The sequence below is a fragment of the Chionomys nivalis genome, chromosome 5 (assembly GCF_950005125.1).
Source record: "Chionomys nivalis chromosome 5, mChiNiv1.1, whole genome shotgun sequence".
Taxonomy (NCBI): Eukaryota; Metazoa; Chordata; class Mammalia; order Rodentia; family Cricetidae; genus Chionomys; species Chionomys nivalis.
The window spans coordinates 66571493-66592154 of record NC_080090.1 but is presented as its reverse complement, the minus strand read 5'-3'; the positions used below and the strand labels follow the sequence as shown (position 1 = coordinate 66592154).

The window sequence follows — 20662 nt, the reverse complement described above, 5'->3', positions numbered from 1 at the left end:
ACGGCAGTGGGTAAGCAGGCTAAAATGTTCATCAAGATTCTGACTCTTGTGTTGTGAGGAATCCTGTGATGCGAGGAATGAGGTAACTTGTGTTTCTGGTAACTTCTACCGTCCTAATCACATTTAGCTTAGAGTTTGTGTTCTCTCCCCGAAGGACACCATGAAAGAACTAGTCAGCATCTAGTCTGGAAAGCAAACCCAGCTTGCCTTGTCCTCATGTGTTTTGATCTGCTGAGGTAGCTACGGCTGATTTCCCCACTTCCTAAGATGAGGAGCTGTGAGAAACTCAGTTTGGAAGTCTTCAGACACTTGGATTTTGGCCAAGGCTATCACATTTCTGTTGAAGATCTGCCTTGCTCCAGGTGTTGTTGCAAAGACTTTAGTTAGCAGGGCAAACAAACTGATAAAGCCTCTAGCTTACTGTAGAGGGTAGGGTGGGTAGTACTTGAGGGCATGGACTAAGGCAAATGTCTATCTATTCACTGCTAAGTTACTTTGTCTTTCTCTGCCTCAATTTCATCACCAATCAGGATGAGCGAAATGAGTTAACAGTAAAGCCATCATGTAGTTAAAAGGTAAGCTTTACAGAGAGGAAAAGCAGACAGGTTGAGAATTTTGCTTACATCATAAATGAGGGGACCTGTGAGATATTGCAAATAAGTCATACAAAATATGAAACCTTCTCATAATCAATGATGCTAAAATAAAATTTAAATAGATATAAAACCAGCCATCATGATCAGAATGATGACTAAATTTGTTAGATTTGGTAAGTATCACTTGAGTCAGGTAGGAATTACCTAAATGATGGTCAGGGAGTGGGTGTGGGAAGGAGAAGGTGAGTCTGAAAGTGAGAGTAAATTTGAAAAACTCGGGGTACTGAGTGTCACCTAACCTACTGCTCTGTGGATTATAAATGGGTGAAAATGGTGAGCGAATGTTCAGATCTGGAGGAGCCATCTGCAGCATGTCCGGAGAGCTAGATTTTAAGGACAAGGGAAAGAGACTGGAAAATCTGACACAGAGTGGGAACTAATTTGTATTTTAATGAGGTTTCATGGCAAAGAGCTGTGTGGAAAGAAAACAGACTGAACAAAGGAAGACGAACTGGATCTCCCTCTCTCCCATATGTCATAATCCAGACTAGAAATGGAGGTAGCCTTGACTAGGGAATTACAAGTAGTTATAGGTTAGAGATTGATTCAAGGTAATACAGTCAGTTGGACTTACTGAGCAATGGATTATGGTGGACAAAAGAATGGATAAAAATCAAACTATCATTCATGTTGCTAACCTGGGTACCCGGAGAGATGGTGAATCCACTGACTGAGCAATTGGTATAAAATCAAACTTTGGAGGGTTTGATAGTATAGGTAAGTGGGTTCTCAACCTGTGGGTCATGACCAGTTATTATGATTCATAACAGTAGCAAAATTACAGTTATGAAGTAGCAACAAAATAATTTTGTGGTGGGGGGGTCACCACAATATGAAGGACTTTGTTAAAGGGTCACAGCTTTAGGAAGGTTGAGAACCACTGGTCTAGGTTGTAGCTTGACTGGATCTTGAGTCAGCAAAGGACACGTGGATGCAGGTCTGATAAGAAGGATTAACTCGGGGTGGGGAAAGCCTGCTCCAGGGTGAGCAGTGGCTTCGGGGAGCAGCCTTGATATGAAGAGGACCAAGGCAAAAGCATGCTGTCTGTGAGTGTGCCCTTGCTGCTTCTTGCTGCTGAGTGAGTCCATCCTGTTGTTGCTACCTCCATCTTTCAATATTATCTTGGTTCAGCTCCTGCCACCTTCTAGTCTGGACAGATGACCGTTGGCTCCCCAGGAATCCTCCAGGCCTTCGGCACCATGTTTGGACTGCTGAGGTACTCCACTTGGTGGCACGAGAAGCAACCTTGTTCTCAGCCTGTGTAGTGTGCAGAGAAAAAGAAACTCCTAAACAGGAAAAGGTGATGATCAGCTAGGAAGACAGAAAACTAGGAGCGTGTCAAAGAAGGGCTTTAGGGATGATGGGAGGTGGAAGGTGTGGTCGACCATAACAATAGCCAACAACACACACCATGTGCCCATCACGGTCGCTCTAAGAGCTGTCCCCATAGAGCTCATCCTCCTTCCCGAGGACTCCAGAGGTAATTGCTGTTATTATTCTCCTTATAGTAAGTAAGGAAGCCAAGCCAAGGAAAGACAAATAACTTGCACAGACGTCTTGCTCAGAGAAGAGTCGGGATTCTATGGTCACGGAGTTTATGCTTGCCACTGCTCTGCTATGTTATGGTCTCATACTTACCACACAGCAGGATGGGAAAGTACATTCCAAGAGAGGAGTGGCTGGGACACAATTGCAGCTTTGTTTTGTTGTTGCTGTTTCTAAGTTTAACTGTAAAGGGGAGAGAGGCTAATACCTGGATGTGAAGAAGGGGAAAAGAGAAATCGCATTGTGTTAGATGTGTTGTTTCTATGTTAAGATGAAGGGCTGGCAATGTCACTGCCAACTTGAGAACCTAACAGGGCCATGTGGAAGGGCAGCTGCTAGGCACTCAGGTACCATCATAAGTGATGACTCAGGTCTCAGAAAGCCCAGATCCCACCCACCACAGCACAGATGCCTCTCTTGGCAACTTCTCAGGGTTTATGCTAGCCAAAGCCTTCTCCATGGGTCCTTTGATCTCCACCTTTTTTTGTATTTGAATTTTTGTAATGATAAAAATAACTCCTACGTTCCTATCTTGGCTCATTTTTGATCAGGAAAACAAAAATCAGAACCTAAATTAGCATCTGGCTTGTTAGTTTTTTTTTAAATTGAAGTATTTATTACATCCTGCCTGTAGCCTTACCTCCTCTCACCCCCTCCCCTCCCCTCCTTATTGTACCTCTGTATCCCACTCAGAAGGGGGCAGGCCTCCCATGGCTATCAACAAAGCATGGAATATCAAACTGCTGCTTTAAGACCAAACACCTCTGCCTGTATTCAGGCTGGGGAAGGTAATCCAGCATAAGGAACAGGTTCCTAAGAGCCAGCCAAAGCACCAGGTCCCTGCTCCCATTGTCAGGAGCCCCAGGAAAAGACCAAGGTGCATAGCTGTCACTTATGTGCAGAGGGCCTAGTTAGGTCCCAGACAGGCTCCTTTGTTGTCAGTTCAGTCTGTGAATTCCCATGAGCCTGGTTAGCCATTTCTATGGGTTTTCCTGCCATGTCTCTGACCCCACCCCCACTCCCTGGCTCCTACAATCCCTCCTTCTTCTCCACAGCAAGTCTTCCCAAGCTCAGCCTTATGTTTGGGTTTGGCCTTGGATCTCTGAGTCTTCCTCCATCAGTCACTGGATGAAGGCTCTCTGATGGGGTACTCACCAAACTGATCACAGTTCAGACTAGGCCAGTTTAGACCAGGCGTCCAATGCTACTAGGACTCTTAGCTGGGACCATTGCTATTGACTGGTGTGAGTTTGTCTTACATGAGACTTCTTTTCCACCCATTCATCTTCTTGCCAAAAAACTTCACAGATGCCTAAGGTATACCTGTAGACTGTTTTTGTTGTTGTTGCGGTCATGAGTCAAACAAATGAGATGCTACTGTAGTTTGCTGGCTCTCACAGGGATTCCCATCAAACCTGAATAACCTCTAGACAGACAGCTAATTTCTACTGCAACATTCTTTTGTGGGGCTTTTCTTTGGAAGGCAAATATTAGTGTATATAATTTAGAGATCTACGATGAGCTGATAATCTTCTCTGGTGTCTCCTGAACAAACAAAACAAAACAAACAAAAACCATTTCCTTCTGTAGAAATTGTGAATGAGGTTTGAGGAAAGGAGCACATGCTTGTCTTGTGTATTTGCAAAAAGAGCCCCACCCCCCAAAAAATCTGTTTGATGTTTCTCTATTCTCTTTGTATTTTAAACTATTACAGTAAGGTATGTTTATAGGACAAATGACAGTCAGATAGATATATAAGTAAATGTTCTTTGATGGACTAAAATGACAAGATATAAATGGGACCATAAGAAACACGGAAGTAGGATGCTAAAGATACCTCACAAAGTCTAGCAACATCGTCAGCACCCCTTATCCAGGGTGTAATTCAGTACCAGAGATGAACTAGAGCCAGGGCCTTGATGTCTGTGAAGACTGTTGAGAAAATGAGTGTGCATTAAACTCTCTGTGGGACAGCCATTGCTTCTCCTCTCCAGTCCTCCATTTCAAGTCAGTGGTTCTCTCTTCAACATTTATACAATATTTTAAAAAAAGCATTTACCTAGATCCCTATCTCAGATACTCTCTTTCCTCAGAACAATGTTACTGATGTTGAACATCTGAGCTAAACGCATCTGTAATAGTTTCATAAATTTGGATTTACACATATGAGACCACCATTTCAACCCAAACAATGAACACACCTGTCACCAGGAGGTTCCTCTCTCTTGCCTTTTATAAGTGTGCAATCTTACTACTCTAGCCCCACTTCCAGACAACCACTGATACGATTTCTATCATGATGCAATGATTCCAGCGGGGGGGAAAATGACATCTTGAAATTTGCAGGTAGATCTAGAAATTTGCAGATAGATCTAGAAAGCATCATATCGAGTGAGGTAACCCAGACCCAGAAAGACAGTTATCATAGTACTCACTCATAAGTGGCTTTTACACATAAATCAAAGACAAAACAGCCTACAATCATAATCCCAGAGAACCTAGACAACAAAGAGGACCCTAAGAGAGACATACACAGATCTAATACATGGGAAGAAGAAAAAGACAAGATCTCCTGAGTAAATTGGGAGCATAAGAAAGTTGGGAGAGAGTAGAAGGGGAGGGGAGAAGGGAGAGGAGTGGAGAGAAATATATAGTTCAATAAAAACAATTTTAAAAAATCCATGTCTCCAAGAATTTCATGTAAATAAGATCAATAGATACTTTAAAATTTTCTTCTATCAGTTATAATAATTTTGAGATTCAAACAGATTGCTGGGTAAAAGTTCACTCTTTTTGACTAGTATTTCATTATACAGATAAATGGCAAATTTATGAGTCATTCATCTGTTGATAGATATTTGAATTCTTTCAAATTTGGGACTGTTATCAATCAATCTTTCATGAACATCCATGTAAAAGTTGCTGTGTGGGAATAGTCCTGAATTTCTTTGGAAGAAATATGTAAAGTAGAATAACTAGGTTATATAAGTGCATACCGTTTTAGGAGATGGTCCAGTGTTTTTAATAGTGTGTATGCTATTTTATTCTCTTAGCAGCAGCGTGTAAGAATTAGAGTTCCTCCACATCGTTATCAAATTTGATATCAGTCTTTTTAATAATAGACACACCCAAAGCCATGTGATGGTGTCTCACAGCAGGTTTAGTTCACATTTCCCGGTGGCCAGTGATGTACATGTTTTCACAAGCTTGTGTGCTGTGCTCTGTCTTTCAATGTGATTTGTAACACTTTCTCAATCATCCTGTTTGTTCTTCTAAAATGCTTTTCAAAGAAAACCTTTACTTTTTTCAAATTTATTCACTGGTTTGCGTGAGTATGTAGGTGGGCACATTTACCGTATTATGTATGTGAAGGTCAGGAACCATTAGAGGAGTCAGTTCTCTAGTTCCACCATGGGACCCTGGGGATTGAGCCCAGGACCTCAGGCTTGGTGGCAAATGCTTTTAACTGCTGAGCCATTTCTCTGGTCCAATTTTAAAAGTCCTGATATTGTTTTGTACTTAGATAAATGGTCCTTTAGGTGTCACACCTGAAAAAAAAATCTTTGTCTAAACTGTATCCAAAGATACAAAGATTTTTAAAGCACATATATCATCTTAGATATTATGCATTTTGTATTTATATCCAGTTGGACGATCAAAATTTGTGGAAATGATGACTCTTTCTTTATTAAATTGCCCTTGTATCTTTGTCAAATACTGCTTTTTACATTTCTGTGCTGAGTCTTGTGTGTTACTGGCGTTCTCTTCTATTTTGAGACCAAAACCATACTGAATGTTCTCATTCACTGTAGTTTTACAGTGTCATGAAATGAGGTGGTGTTCATATTTAAATTGTTCCTTTATTTCAGATGCCTATGTGATTAGATTCTTTGCATTTCCATGAATTATGAAACCTATTTGCCAATGTCACCAAAAGGAGCTTGCTGAGAGTTTTTTTTTTGTTTGTTTTTTTGTTTGTTTTTTTTTTAGCATTATATTTAACTTGTAAAAACAAAACAAGAACAAAACCGGGAGATCTGATACCTAACTGAGAAGCTCTGCTACAGACATGGCAATTCTCTCCCCTGCATTATGAGTTCTAATTTCTCTCAGCAATATTTTTGCATCTTTCAATGTATAGTCATACCCATGTTTTATAAATTTTATCCCTAAGTATTCTGTACTTCTACTGTATATTTGTTTTGTTTCAAACAAATTACCCCTCACTGTGTGAAGGACACATAACTGAGGCAGGGGACTGATTGATTTTCAGTGAGATCTGCCCACTGAGCCACATATGAAAAGACATTGAGTGGTGGCTCTCCAGGAAATTCCAGATTACCTGGAGATTCTGGGTAGAAATATAATTGATTCTTACACGTTAATTTTCATTTCTGAAAAAGATTTATATTTAGTTGTATGTGTGTGTGTGTGTGTGTACACGTGCATAAAAATGCATGCATGGCCACCTGTGCCTGTGGATGCACATGGAGGCCTAAGGTATTGGTTGTCAGCCATTCAGTATGAGTGCTAGGAACTGAAGTTGGATCCTCTGCCAGAGCAGTCTGTGGTCTTAACCACTGAGCCATCTGTCTCTTCGGCCCCCTATGTGTTAGTTTTCTAACCTTGCTGAGCTCAGTCCATAACTTTAGTGAGATTTCCATAAAGAGCTTTGTACACAGACGAGTGCACTGGCTTGTGCACAGGAGTTTTACTCTTCCTTTCCCACCTGCGTAGCTTTTGTTTTTCTTTCCTTTTTGCACTGGTTTGAACCGCTAATACAATGTTTAATACAGATGATGGCAGGCATTGTTGACTTATTTACTAAGAGAGGGTTGTTTTAGTTGTTGTTGTTTTAATTTTTTTGATTTTTTGGTTCTTTTGTCAAGACAGGATTTCACTGTGTAGCCCTGGTTGTCCTGGAACTTGCTCTGTAGACCAGGCTGGCCTCGAACTCACCGAAATCTGCCCACCTCTGCCTCCTGAGTGTTGAAATTAAAGGTGTGCACCACTACCGCCCAGTCAATACCTTGAATTTTTTAAATAAAAGATATAATTACATTAAATTAAAATAATTAATGACCTCTGGCCCCTTTTTCTTTAATTGTTGTGATACACACACACACACAGATATATACTCACACACATATATATGTAAGCCAATATATGTATGTATATATGTGTCCCTATAAATGCAAATACAATCTGTTCAGTCCATATATTGTTACTTGTACGTATATGATGTCACTACTTGGTATTGAGTTATCAAGTTATGGACTGGCAAACACGTTCCTGCAGAAGGCTCTTTTCTGCCGCTCTCCCCATTCTTTAGTTGCCTGTAATTCTTTGTCGGAGTGGGGGTGGGGAAGTTGCAGTCCCATGAGAGAACTTAACAAATGAAACACTTCCCCAAATCTTTAAGGTTACAGTAGGAAAATTTAACTTCCTTTTAAAGGAATTCTCAGTCAACAGATTAAAAGGAGACATCATAATCAATAGCCCTGGGGTGCAAAGAATCATTCGGGATTATTGAGGACCCACATACTAACTAGACACACTTGATAGATACTGAGGGCTGGCTGCAGGTGAACTACACACATCTTGGTGGGTAGTTTATAATTCCGGCATTGTCGGGGCCCGGTCTAGGAGATGGGTGCTGGGAAGCAGATGGGTGCTGGGAGTCATAACCTTCAGCAGTGAGACCTTGCCTGGAGAATTGGAGGAACCTAACAGGTTTGGGATGAATAGATTTGCACCTAGCACAGGGTGCCTGCTACTTCAGTCTTGAGGGATGGAAGTAGAACAGTCTGGCTCTGGAAAACTTGGCACTGTGAGAGAGGAGTCCAGCCATGGGGCACATGGGCTATCAGGCTTCAACACTCACTGAAACCCAAGCCCTCTGTTTTCAATTGCTTATATACCTCCTCAGGAGAAAAACAAACAAACAAACAAACAAACAAAAAACAGATGAAAACCTTTTTCTTGTTATCTGTTTTCATTTTAAAATTAAGAACAATGTGTATTCAAGACTAGCCTGGTCTAGAGAAGCCAAGGCTACACATGGAAACCCTGTCTCAAAACAATCAAGCAACCCAACCAACCCAAAGAAAAGAACGACATGTGTTTGCGAAGTAGCCCAGAAAACTGGCGTCCACTTGGTCCAGCTAGGTCACGGCACCATTGTTCTCGGATTTGAAGTCATCGTTGCGCTAGACTAACACTTGGTAGCGCGTTCTCCCTTCCTAGATTTTATTCCAGATCAGGGCATGAATGCAGGTGGCTGTTGTGGAGAGTCCCCGGAGCTGTCGTGCCAGTGTTAGTAAGCACAGGGCAGCAATGGGACGGTACAGATGCCAGCCACACCACCGAAGAAGAATGAGGTTTTGATTCTTCCTAAGTTGACCCAGTGAAATAGGCTGTTCACTGGAGGGAATCGCTAACCCACATGTTCATTTTGCTATGAACTAACTTGAGCATTCCTCTCTGTGGAGCCATATTGTCTTTTGTTGCCATAGCAGTGGTATTTATTATTTCCTCTATCAGGCTATCTGAATTTGAAGGCGGTCATGATCTTTCACAAGTAGTTCAGCTCCTCCATTGTTTTCTCCAGACCCTCTTTTATATGGCTCCGTGTCTTTCAGACTGATCCCATGTGATTCTCCTTTGCTGTCACTGCCATTGAGTTTGCTTTGGCTGTGTCACTCATGGGTATAATCTTGCAACATATGTCCAGGTGGCTGCAAAGAATGTGTCGGTGATGGATTAAATGAAGGGGTACCTGTGCTGTTGCTGTCTGCCATTTTATCATTTACTCCTTTAAGTGTTGCCAAAACCTGTTTAATTTCAACGTCATTGTCTAGAACATTCGGGCTTGGCTTGATCCGTTTACTAGGGGTATTGTGTCGGAAATATAACTGTCTAGTCTTCCACTTCAGGAACTGCTGTCGCATGAGCTGTATGTAGCTTGCTGATGGACACTAGTTTTAGGTCAAGCTCATTGCCCAGCTTTTGAGCTTCTCCCCCATGGTCTCCCCAGCAATCATTGCTTCCTGATGCCCTTAGTGTCAGTGGGGATCAGTTAATTATCTTCTTAATGTGATTTAAACCAGAAAACCCATCACATATTTGCTGTGTAGCTGCCATTTCCATTCCTCTTTAATAAATGCAGCCTTCCATCTGAAGGACTTCCTTTAACATTTATTATGCTAAAGATTTGCTGTCAAAATGCCTTTCCAGTATTTGAGTGTGAAATGTTAGTTTGTCTTCCTTTCTGAAAGACATTGTCAATGGTTATACAATCCTGGGTTGAGACAATATGGCTTGTTTTAAGTAATTTAAAGTGCAAGCCACCATCTCCACTCCTGTTTTCTCCCGTCTTTCCCTTGTGTTGTTTCTATCCCTCCACGTGCTCTCTTCCTTATCTCGGTTCTTCCAGGAAAGATCCCCTCTTCTGCCTGACATTAAGATGCATTCCTATCGTTGCTTGTGAAAAGTTTTACTATGCTGTGTCCTTATGTTTATTTGCTGAAAGTTATTTGAATTCTTTGCATATTTGTTTCATTATCTTCAAACTATTGGGAACCTTTCAGACTGAGCTCTTCAGGTATTCTTCCCTGAGTCTCTTCCTCACCCCTGCTCCCTTTCCCAGGCACACCTTGGGTACTGTAGTTAACTGGCTAGGCTGCTGGAAGATAGCCCACAGGGTAACGCTGGTTTGTACATTTATATTTCCATGCTCCTCTTTCTGTTTCATTTCGAATGGTTTGTAATCTTCTGTCTTTACAGTGTAGTGATCATCTTTTTATTTCTTTCTGGGTATTATATTCTGTTCAGTATTTTTGTGAGTGTACAGATGGTTAGTCCTCCATGACTCTCATTTGATTTTTTTCCCCTGTTCATACTCTTGCCCCTTTACTATTGTCATCTTGACTCTGTTCTTTTCATATTAAATCTATTGTATGCAGTCTTTTCTTAATTATTTTTATCTCCTTTTGCCATATGTGATCTGCTGTTATTTTCAAGCAATGAATTAGAACTTCTGGCATTGTTGCTTTTACCTCTGAAGTTTGCTTTGGTTGTTTATATCGTCTATGTCCCTAGTTGTTTTTATTCTACTTGATGTAGAATATAGTTGTGGTACCTTGTTTAGTGTTTTGGCTAATTCTAGTGCTTGTGCCAGTTCTAAGTCAGTTTTAGCTATTTAACTTATCTCCTCATTTTATATATTTATATATTTAGTCTCATGCCTTTAATATATTTTCCTTTTCTTCTTTTGTCTTCCTCTCCCTTGCTCTTGTCTCCATTTTGAAGCTTACGTTGTTGAGGATTGGATATTTTTGATACTTTTACAAATAGTTCTGGGTACTTCTGGAATGTAGTTAAGTTCCTTGAAAACAGTCTAATTCTCCTTATTTGCTTGTTAGAAATATGTTGGCCAGGACCGGTACAGTTATCAGCCCAATACTAATTATTTCCCTGCTGCAAAAACCTGTTTGACCCTTGAATATTGGGAACAGACACTATTTTTTTGGCCCTGTGTGAAACTCAGATACTTGTCTTAAGATGTCTCTATTGCCCCCCCCCTTGTTCTCGTGTGTGTGTGTGTGTGTATGCCTAATGCTTTGGCCAGCAACTCAAAGGTACCCTGTAGCCCTCCACTGTTTGCTCATGATCCCCTTCTGGTGCTTAGGTATGCCTCCTTACTCCCTTGCTTGCTCACTCTTTCTTTTCTCTTTGAGCCTCTGTCTTGAGAATCCTACCAATTAAACATCATCAGATTCCCAACTTTCTTGCTTAGCTCAAATAGTTCATGGAATTCCACTTTGCGCCAGAGGCTGGAAGCATTTTTTGGACTGTGAGATAGGACCACTATAATGCTTATCTACCCTTATCCTGCCCATGTCCCTGAGATCACTGCCCTTAGTTCTTTTATGTCCAGTATCATGTAAACTGAGACTTGATGTATTTTGTCCATTTGCAACTATTTTATTTTTTAAACAACAAAAAATTAATATGTATGTGTTTGCTTGCATGTGTGTATTGTACCACATGAATACCTAGTGTCTACAAAGACTAGAAAGTACATCAGGGAGCCTGGATCTGAAACTGTAACTGGAGTTACGGATGGTTGTCAGCTGTCGTGGTGTGCTGACAGCCCTTCCTAGGCCCTTTGCAAGAGCGACAAGTGTTCTTAACTATGCAGAGTTTTTGGCTAATGCAAATGCAATAGCTAAACGTGGTCCCTGTTATTCAGCTTAGCCATAAATAGAGTCTCCTGAGGTCATTCCTCTGTAATTAGTCAATACAGCTAAGCAGATGACTTTGAGGAATGACCAAGCTTGAGAAAAAAAAAAAAACCCCAAAAACCCCAAAAAAAACACCACAACAAATATCTTCACTCTGCATAGACAAACAATTGATACATTGGAAGGAAGTATTCTTCATTGACTTCTTTGAAAATCTAAAACTAGAAACTTTCCTTCTGGCTGCTGTAGCCTTCTATATAGCTAAAAGCCCCGGTATCATGCTATCTGACACAATTTTCTTCCTTCCTTCCTTCCTTCCTTCCTTCCTTCCTTCCTTCCTTCCTTCCTTCCTTCCTTCCTTCCTTTCTTTTGTGTGTGTGTGTGTGTGTGTGTGTGTGTTTTGGATTTGAGGTCAGCCTGGTCTACAAAAGCTAATTCCAGGACAGCTAGGACTACACAGAGAAATGTTATCTCAAAAATCGTGTAGGATAAGCGGAAATGCCAGGAAAAGTTTGGAAAGGAACTGGAGGAAAATGGAAGAAAGTTTAGACCATGATGGAGTTCAGAGAAAATGGGCGAAAAAAGAAGGAAAGAAGGAAGGTCAGAGACTGTAGTATACTGTTTAAAACAATTTGGGAAAGCAAGGTGTCTCCTGGACAAAGCCACACAGCAGGAGAATCTCCATCTTCAAGGGTTTGACTTGCCTCACTGCCTCCGGAACTGACGGGGTCAGTCTGCGGAAATGGATCCCAGGCAGGAATGCTGTGAATATGCCTAAGTATAGCATCTCAGCTATCAGTTAACTCCCTCCAAGATCTGAGAGGGGCAGGAACAGGTGTGTGTGTGTGTGTGTGTGTGCGCGCGTGCGTGCACGCACATGCTTGCACATGTGTGTGCACACACATATCTACAAAGACCAGGAGAGTGGGTCAGGTCCCTTGGAGTTACAGTCTGTTGTGAGCTACTTAATGTGGGTGCTAAGAACCAAATTTAGGTCCTCTGGAAGAGCAGCAAGTGTCCTTAGTGACTGAGCTCCCTCTCCAGTCCTAAGGGGCATTTTCACAGTGGTTGTTGCTGCAAAGAAGTCTCTCAGACCAGAGCAGCTGCTTAGAAAAAGCAGCAACTCCCCAAGCTGCCCTGAAGGGGAGCCACTAAGATGGGGCACTCTCCAGCTGCTGAGCAGGCTGTAGGTTGTACAGCGTGCCAACTTTGCAGCTTCTGCCCACTGTTACCCAAGCTGGGGTGACCTTTGGTGATGTAGCTGTCTTTGGATCATTTCTGCCCCTGTAACTAACCCCTCATTCGTATTCATGCAAGTGACCCCAATAAAACTCATTGGTTCACCAAGGTGGACTTTGGTGGCTTCGGTACTTTGATCTGTGGTGGACTCCCTATCTGTGGTGAGTAGACATGGGTGTAGCTTCTCCGAAGGAAAAGTCATACAACCTCTGACAGGAAGCTACTTAAAGGAGGAAGGGTTTGCTGCTTCTTCCAGGTCAAGGGGGTCATTCAGTCCATCATGGCAGAGGACATTACGACAAGCAGAGAAGGGATGATGGCAGGGTCCCAGCCGGTTCCAGTGCATCTCTAGTCAGAAAGCAAAAGTGAACAGGAAGTGGGACCAGGCTATTAAATCTCAAGGCCCACCCCAGTGACCTGCTTCCTCTAGCAAGACTTAGGATCCTAAAGGTTCTGTAACTTTCCCACTTGACAACCAAGAGGTCAAATGCAGAATCTTAAGGGGAACAGTTCACATTAAAACCACAACAGCGACTGTAGGAATATTGTCTGGTTTATGACAATATCTTCAACATCAGGTGACTAGTATGTGGGAAACACGTTTTATCAACTAAAGTATTTCTTGGAATATACAAGGTACTTAATATTTGTCAACTATGAGAAAAGAGGTGAATAAATCCCGTGGGATAATGGTTTTACCCTGTAAAGATTTGTTTCTTGTACTTGTACAAAATGCTGATTGGCCAGTAGTCAGGTAGGAAATAGAGGTGGGGCAATGAGAACAGGAGAATTCTGGGAAGAGGAAACTCAGTCTGCAGTCAGACGCAGAGGAAGCAAGATGTGGCTGCCTCACCAAAAAAGGTACCAAGCGATGTATGGGGCTAACACAGACAAGAATTATGGACTAATATAAGTTACAAGAGTTAATAAGAAGCCTGAGCTAATAGGCCAATCCGTTTATAATTAATGTAGGCCTCTGTGTGTTTATTTGGGACTAAACGGATGTAGAACCTGGTGGGACAGAAACCTCAGTCAACAAATAAATAAGCACACAAAACAAAAACAAAGTCTCCTAACTCCTTGGCCATTTTCCCATCACTGTTCCTGCTTTGGTGAAAGTCGACATGGAGAAGTGGGTTAGGATCACAGAGTACAAAATCTGCCTGCTTCCCCTTCCCTTGCGGTGATTCCCCAGTTAGACAGTGATTTACAAGGACAGATATATTCCCCCAGGGAAAAGAATGAGACTTGGCTGTGGTCTGGGCAGGTGCATTTACGGACACTTCAGCCCTGTACATCTCAAGCACTTAATCCACATGAAATAATGATAGCTCACACTCCTGAATCCAGTCCAAGCTAGCAAGATCTATATCTTGGAGGAATATATAGCCCAGAAGCTTACAGCAGGGCCTCCAAGGCCCTTTCTTTATTTATTTGGCTTAAAACAGTAAAAATTACTCTGTCCCAGTTCTAGAAGTCTGAAATCAAGGTGTCAGCAAGGCCGGGCTCCTCTGAAGGCTGCAGAGGAGGCTCCTGTCTGCCCAGCTCCCGGCTGTTGGCACGCTTTGGCGAGCACTTCCTGCAAGCCTGCTATAGTCATTGCTTGTCATATGGCATTCTCCCCATGCGTCTCCTGTCTCTACATCCAAAGTCCCTTGTGCGTTAAGTTTCTTTTTTGTTTGAATTGTGATACAATGTGCATATCGTGAAATTTTCCATTTCGGCTTTTTCAAGTGTGTGTGTGCTGTGGAGTTAAGCGCATGCGCCCTGATGCACCGCCATTCCTCGCCAACTTTCTCCTTTCGCAGAACTGAAATTCTGCACACGTACTTTCTCATAAGTAAATACTTTCTCTTGTTCCCTACTCTCTCAGTCTCATCCCCAGGAAGCCACACTGCTGCTCTCCTCTTTGTGAATTTGACCAAATTGCTTTAGGTGTTTCCTGTAGGGTCCTTAGATTGTTCCAAAAGGCCCGAAGACACCTGATATTCAATTGCAGAGAGCAGCTTTATTCTCGAGAAAAACCAGCATGCTGGGGCCCACCCAAAATGACTTCGACCCCTGGGGAGGATAAGGCAGCCCCTTGTAAGCCTGCTTAGGGGAATTATAGCTGTGGGTAAGTGTACTTTGAAGTGATTGGTTATAGACCCTTATTGACACAGGAATCATTTTGTGATTGGCTCGATATCTGGTCAGCAACTGTAGCTGTGGTGCCAGGGGTCTGTCTGCTGTGTTAGGGGTTTGTCTGACTGAAAATACCAAGAACAGTTTCTGTTTGTGTTCAGGTCATACCCTGATTGGCTACCAGACTTGACATACTTCCCAAGAGTCTGGTTGAAGCCAAACATGAGTCAACATGGGATGTGGGATAATATGGGGCAGAGGATTTAGCAAACTGTCCCCTGTGGGGGGGGGGGGGGACAACTGGCCCAGTTCCTTCATTTCCTATGAGTGGAATAATGTCAATTGAGTTTTAGGTTGTCTTCCCTGTTTCTTTTTAACATATATACATAAATATATACACACACATAGATATACAGATAGATGATAGATAAATAGATAGATAGATAGAGAGAGAGAGAGAGAGATAGAGAGATAGAGAGATAGATGTATATCTATGTGTGTGTATGTGTGTATTAAGACAGAGTCTCTCACTAAATATATACTCACCCATTGGGCCAGAGATTTGCTTCCTTCTGCTTTTCCAGTACTGGGGTTACAGAGAGGTGTGTCCCACTACACCTGGCTTTCCCCTTGGGTTCTATATCTTATAAAATGGTAAGTTTCCTTGTGATTTTCCCAAACATTAGTTTTCTACTTTCTCCTCTTCCTCCTCCTCCTCACTTAATCTCAAGTCCCATGTTATAGACCTAACCTTCCAGTGCTCCAGAATGTGACTATTTGGAGACAGTTTTGAAATGTAGAAATTAAGGCTGAGTGTGGTGACACACCCCTTTAATCCTAGCACTCGAGAAGCAGAGGCAGAGGCAGGCACCTGGATCTCTGTGAGTTCGATGTCAGCCTGATCCACATAGTGAGTTCCAGTACAGCCAGTGCCAAGTAGAAAAACCTAGTCACTCAAGCACGTGGCTCTGACAGGCCTTGCCCTTCTTCCTGATTACCTCTGTTTTGGTAAAATCCATTAGATTGCATTTCTAAAGCTAGCCCACAAGGTCTAGTCTCTTATTTGGTCACTTTCTCATCATGAGGCTGACTACCAAGGTCCAGGTATTCAAGTATTGAAGTTCAGTAGTCAACCTCTACCCCGTTTGGCACACCTAATTACATGCCCAATTAAAATAACCTCATCCTAACACAGGTTTTTCACTTGAACCTTTATAAACCACCATGTTCCTATGTGCCATGCCAGTCTCCTCTCTATCCAGACGCAGTCTTTTGTACCTTTGGAACAAATACCACTGCCCCTTTCCCTTGTTCCCTTCCCCTTCTCCCTCATCTTCCATCTCCTGTCTTTGTCTCTTATTCCCTGCCCCTTGTCCTTCTAAGGAAAATAAGTCTCCTCTGTGCTGAGAGTTCATCTTGGGTGTCCTGAACTGATTTTTCTTTCAGACCTTGTCTCAAACAACAGAAGAAAAAAAAGGAGAAAAGAAGAAGGAGAAGAAGAAGAAGAGAAAAGGGGAGGGAGGAGGGAGAGGGGGGAAGAGAACAAAGAAGAAGTGATTAAACAAGAGGTAGGAAAGTTTAATGTTTAATCACTTCTTTTGAAGACCATCTTCAGTGAAACATTGAAAGATTAGCCCTTTAACATAAGAATTTTAGAACTGTGTAATTCAACCAGTCACCATTTAGGGCAGCTATTGCACTCAGGAAATTAGTATCCATAAAATTCTCTTAAGTATTTGATAGGCCTTGTTTACATTTGCTAATTGCTCTCTGTCATTTTCCTGACCCATGATTAATGCAGGGTTCCATCTCGAGTTTAGTGACCTCATCTTCTTAGTCTCCTTTAATGTGAAACAGCTCCTTCATCTTCCTTTGTTCTTCATGATCTTATTTTGAAGTGTGCTGTTCAGTTATTTTATACAAGATCTTTTAATTTGCATGATGACTCCTCATGATTAAATTTAGGTTGTGCATTCCTTCAAGAATACCACAGAAGTTATCTTGTGTCCTTCTCAGGATATCACATCTTGAGGCTGTCATGTAGGCAGGGGCATTTAAAGACACTTTCAGACCCGCATGCTTCAACCATTCAATACATGAAAAAGACAATAGTTCACTTCCCTGAATCCATTCCAACCTGGCAGACTTCAGTGTTAATTTGTCTCATTGCTGGCAGTGTTATCTTTAACCATTTGGTGTAGATGATGTCTGCCAAGCTTATCCAATATATATATTTCCTTTATAACAAATGCGAGTCACATGAAGGATACTTTGAGACTATGCAAACTCTCTCTTTTTCAAAGTTGTATTATTGTTATTATTATTATTTGGATGAGGGGGTATGTGCTCATGAGTGCAGGTACCCATAGAAGTCAGAGGTGCTGAGGACCCCTGGAGTTATAGGCAGTTGTGAGCTGCCTGATGTAGGTGTTGGGTACCAAACTCAGGTTCCTTTGCAAGAGCAGTTCATGCTCTTTACTGCTAAGCCATCTCTTCACCCTCTGAAAACTCTCTTTGTATCCTTACTGTAAGTCTATGTGTTAATTTCAGCCTCAATTGATCATTTTTTTGCTTCAGTAACTGTGACTACAGTATTTTCTAGATGGTGATCCAATCTTCCTAGTATACCTTCTACACTTCCTAACAGGAGCTGAATGCAAAACAAAGCTTCTCTGCACATCTTTCATCTTAGAGAACTTGTAGATTTTACTTTATTCTGTTGGTGGTAATCCAACACTAGTCATTGTTACAGTGCTCAGAGTTGTCATTACTGGATCATTGGGATCCATTCATTTGGCTCCGGCATCATTTTCATGTAGTCCTATCATATTTCAAAAATTTTCTAATCTCTGACACCACAAAATACTTCACATCATCTTTTTGTTTCTCTCTCCCAGCCTGGAATATACCTTTTTAATGGTCCTGGTTCACTTTACTGACATTTTATTAAAACAGTTCACATTTATAGATAATAAACACTTAGTTGGCTTGCTGCTGACAGTTGCTTCCTGACAATCTCTAGAGTTCAGGGGATGAAATGCGTATATGAATGCGCACATATGCACAGACCTTCAAGTTCCTTCCTAGATCCAGTTACTGGATCTCTTAAACCTTGAGTTACCACACCATCTCCAGCTCCAACCCAGCCTTTACAGAAGGTATCTAGTTTTTCTGGTTTCCTTGTCAACAAATGACAACCTCTTATCCTTATTATCCCTTTCGTCACAATTCATCTGCTGATTCACAGAACACACGTGACAGTTCAGGAAAGCTAAACTAACTTTCTTGAAGCAAGCCTGTTACTTCTGGTACTCACATGCACTTTCTCTTCTCCTCTGGAATTGGTCTGTGTAGTCAAAGCTGCTGTTTTCAAAAGTCACTGTCATGAGTAACCACCCCCATGCCCTTCAGTATGCTTCATTACCTGTCAGAGTTTGATTTGTCCTTTTAAAAACTCATATTCCATTTGGATCTTCTTCCTCTTAGTTTCCATTATTTCTTCTCCCTGTCTGAGAAATGTTAACACAGTCCTAAAAGTCACAGCCATACAAGTTTTGTTTTACTTAAGAACTGTCACTCCCCCGTCCTTTCTCCCACACGCCCATTCCTTCCCCGCCCTGCTTCTGTTCACCATCTGTAGATAAACATTCTTAAAGCTTTCACTTGATTCTTTCTCATTTATTTCCCAGCAGTCAACAAATCCATGTGTATCTTCTCATCTCTTCTTTCTTACACTCAGACTTAACTCTTGCATGGGGCTTCTGCTCACCCAACACCACAGCCTAAAAGTTTTCTGTAGTGGTCCATAGATTACTCCTGTATGCTTTTTTCTGGCTGCTTGGTCCTGCATTGAATACATCTTTTTATCCAACCTATTTGCTATATTTGATTGTTTTTCATGCTGCTAAATGACTACATTTAATGAATAGCTTATATGTGTGTTCATATTGCTGAAAGTATACTCTTTGAATAAACCTCTAGAACAACTTCTGGCAATTGTTTCCACTCGTGCTGGGTTAGCCAGTGACCCCCATACTTATTTTTTATTATGTGTTGCCAATTCTCCTTCAGAAGAGCACTAGACTATATCCACACACGAGTGTTGGTTCCATATAGCACCACTGGGAAAACGTTCTCACCATTTTTTAACATATCTTTCTGATGGATGAAAAATATACTTCAGCGTCATTTACCTTATCACAGATTAAAATTTGTATAAAGTTTACTTATAAGGGGAGTTGACCAGGTCTTTATAGATTTGAGAGTGATTTATTTATTTATTTATTTATTTATTTATTTATTTATTATGTATACAATATTCTGTCTGTGTGTATGCCTGCAGGCCAGAAGAGGGCACCAGACCTCATTACAGATGGTTGTGAGCCACCATGTGGTTTCTGGGAATTGAACTCAGGAGCTTTGGAAGAGCAGGCAATGCTCTTAACCTCTGAGCCATCTCTCCAGCCCCTTGAGAGTGATTTTTATATTTTACAAAAACATCTGTTTAAGTCTTGACATTTTAAGTTAGGTCTTTTTCTCTTGCTTAATTTTTGCATACTAGAGCTATCATCTTTGAAATATATTTCAAATATTCCTCTCTATTTTCCAAATTCCTTCTGATTTTTGTTAGGGTGGTTTTGCTGTGCAATTTCTCCTTTGTGTTCTTAAATTGGTCACGAAGGTTAATGGATTCAAAACTGTGTCCTTGAAATAATTTCTAGAGGAGCTTGAAGTGGATCCAGCAATAGGTTTTTCCCCGCCTAGTTCTGGTGGACAACCTACAGCAGAAGCGATGGCCTATTCTGTTGGCTGTGGGGCTGTATTGTAGGGAGGTGGCCCACTCCTGTCAGTGAGGTTTCCACTTAATAACCCATGACTTCTGGGGAAGTTTTTCCCCTACACTCTTTTCCTCCTCCTTTTTTTTTTTTTTGGCTCACTCGTCTGAGCTGCCTTCTTGCTGACTGTTCCCATGGTCCTTTGCCTGTAGATCCTTGCGTAGCTTCTCCCCTGGCTGGGTCTCTCCGTCTTCATCTCTTTCCAGATAATTCTCCTCTAAGTTTCTGATGCTGCCTCTTCCACCGACTGAGCAAAGTTCCCAGTTGAGCATCCTCACAGTACTCTGTACTCTCACCAGTTCCCCTGGAAGCGCTCATCACATATAAGATGACACGTGCAATGCCCATGTGCCACCATAAATTAAAAACCATTTTTGTCTTATTTATCTGTATATTTATAGAACCTGGTTCAATTTTTTTGCATACTGGTTATGCAAAACTTTTGTTATGAATATTTTGTAGATTGATTGGAAACTATGATTCAGATTTGGTTCTGCTGGTTCCTATGTAACACCTTTTCAGTTCTATTTTCTGAACATTCTTTCCCTGGGATGCAAGTGGATCCTGAGAAGGATTAAGTATTTTCTCTGAAGATCACTGAGTTGCTAGTTGTGCTTAAAGATTACCTGATTGAGAAATATATTTGGTAGATTGGAGTGAGTCAAAGATACATAGATGGGGCCTCACTTGAGATAATCATTTTTATTTTTATTACATTAGTTTTTATTATTTAAAAGAATTTTTATGTTTAAATCTGTGTTGACCATATTCTTTCCTTCCCCTAAGTCCTTCTAGATCCTCTCCCCTTCCCTATCTACCCAATTTAAGTTCTTTCTCAGAAGACAATTGAAACCCAGTACAAAAACAAAATAAAACCACCCCCAACCCCACCAAACTGTAACTAAATAAAAGTATTTGTGTAATCCGTTATATGTTGGTCAACTCTCCCGAACAGGAGGCCTGTCTTTGGTGGTTGATACCCCAGTGCCACTCTATTGGAGAAGAACGATTTGTAGGG

At 41.4% G+C, this 20662-nt stretch overlaps 1 pseudogene; it reads right to left on the bottom strand.

The window, feature by feature from the left end:
• Positions 1-979: 979 nt before the first annotated feature.
• Positions 980-19916, bottom strand: LOC130874145 (Golgi SNAP receptor complex member 1-like; annotated as a pseudogene).
• Positions 19917-20662: the final 746 nt, after the last annotated feature.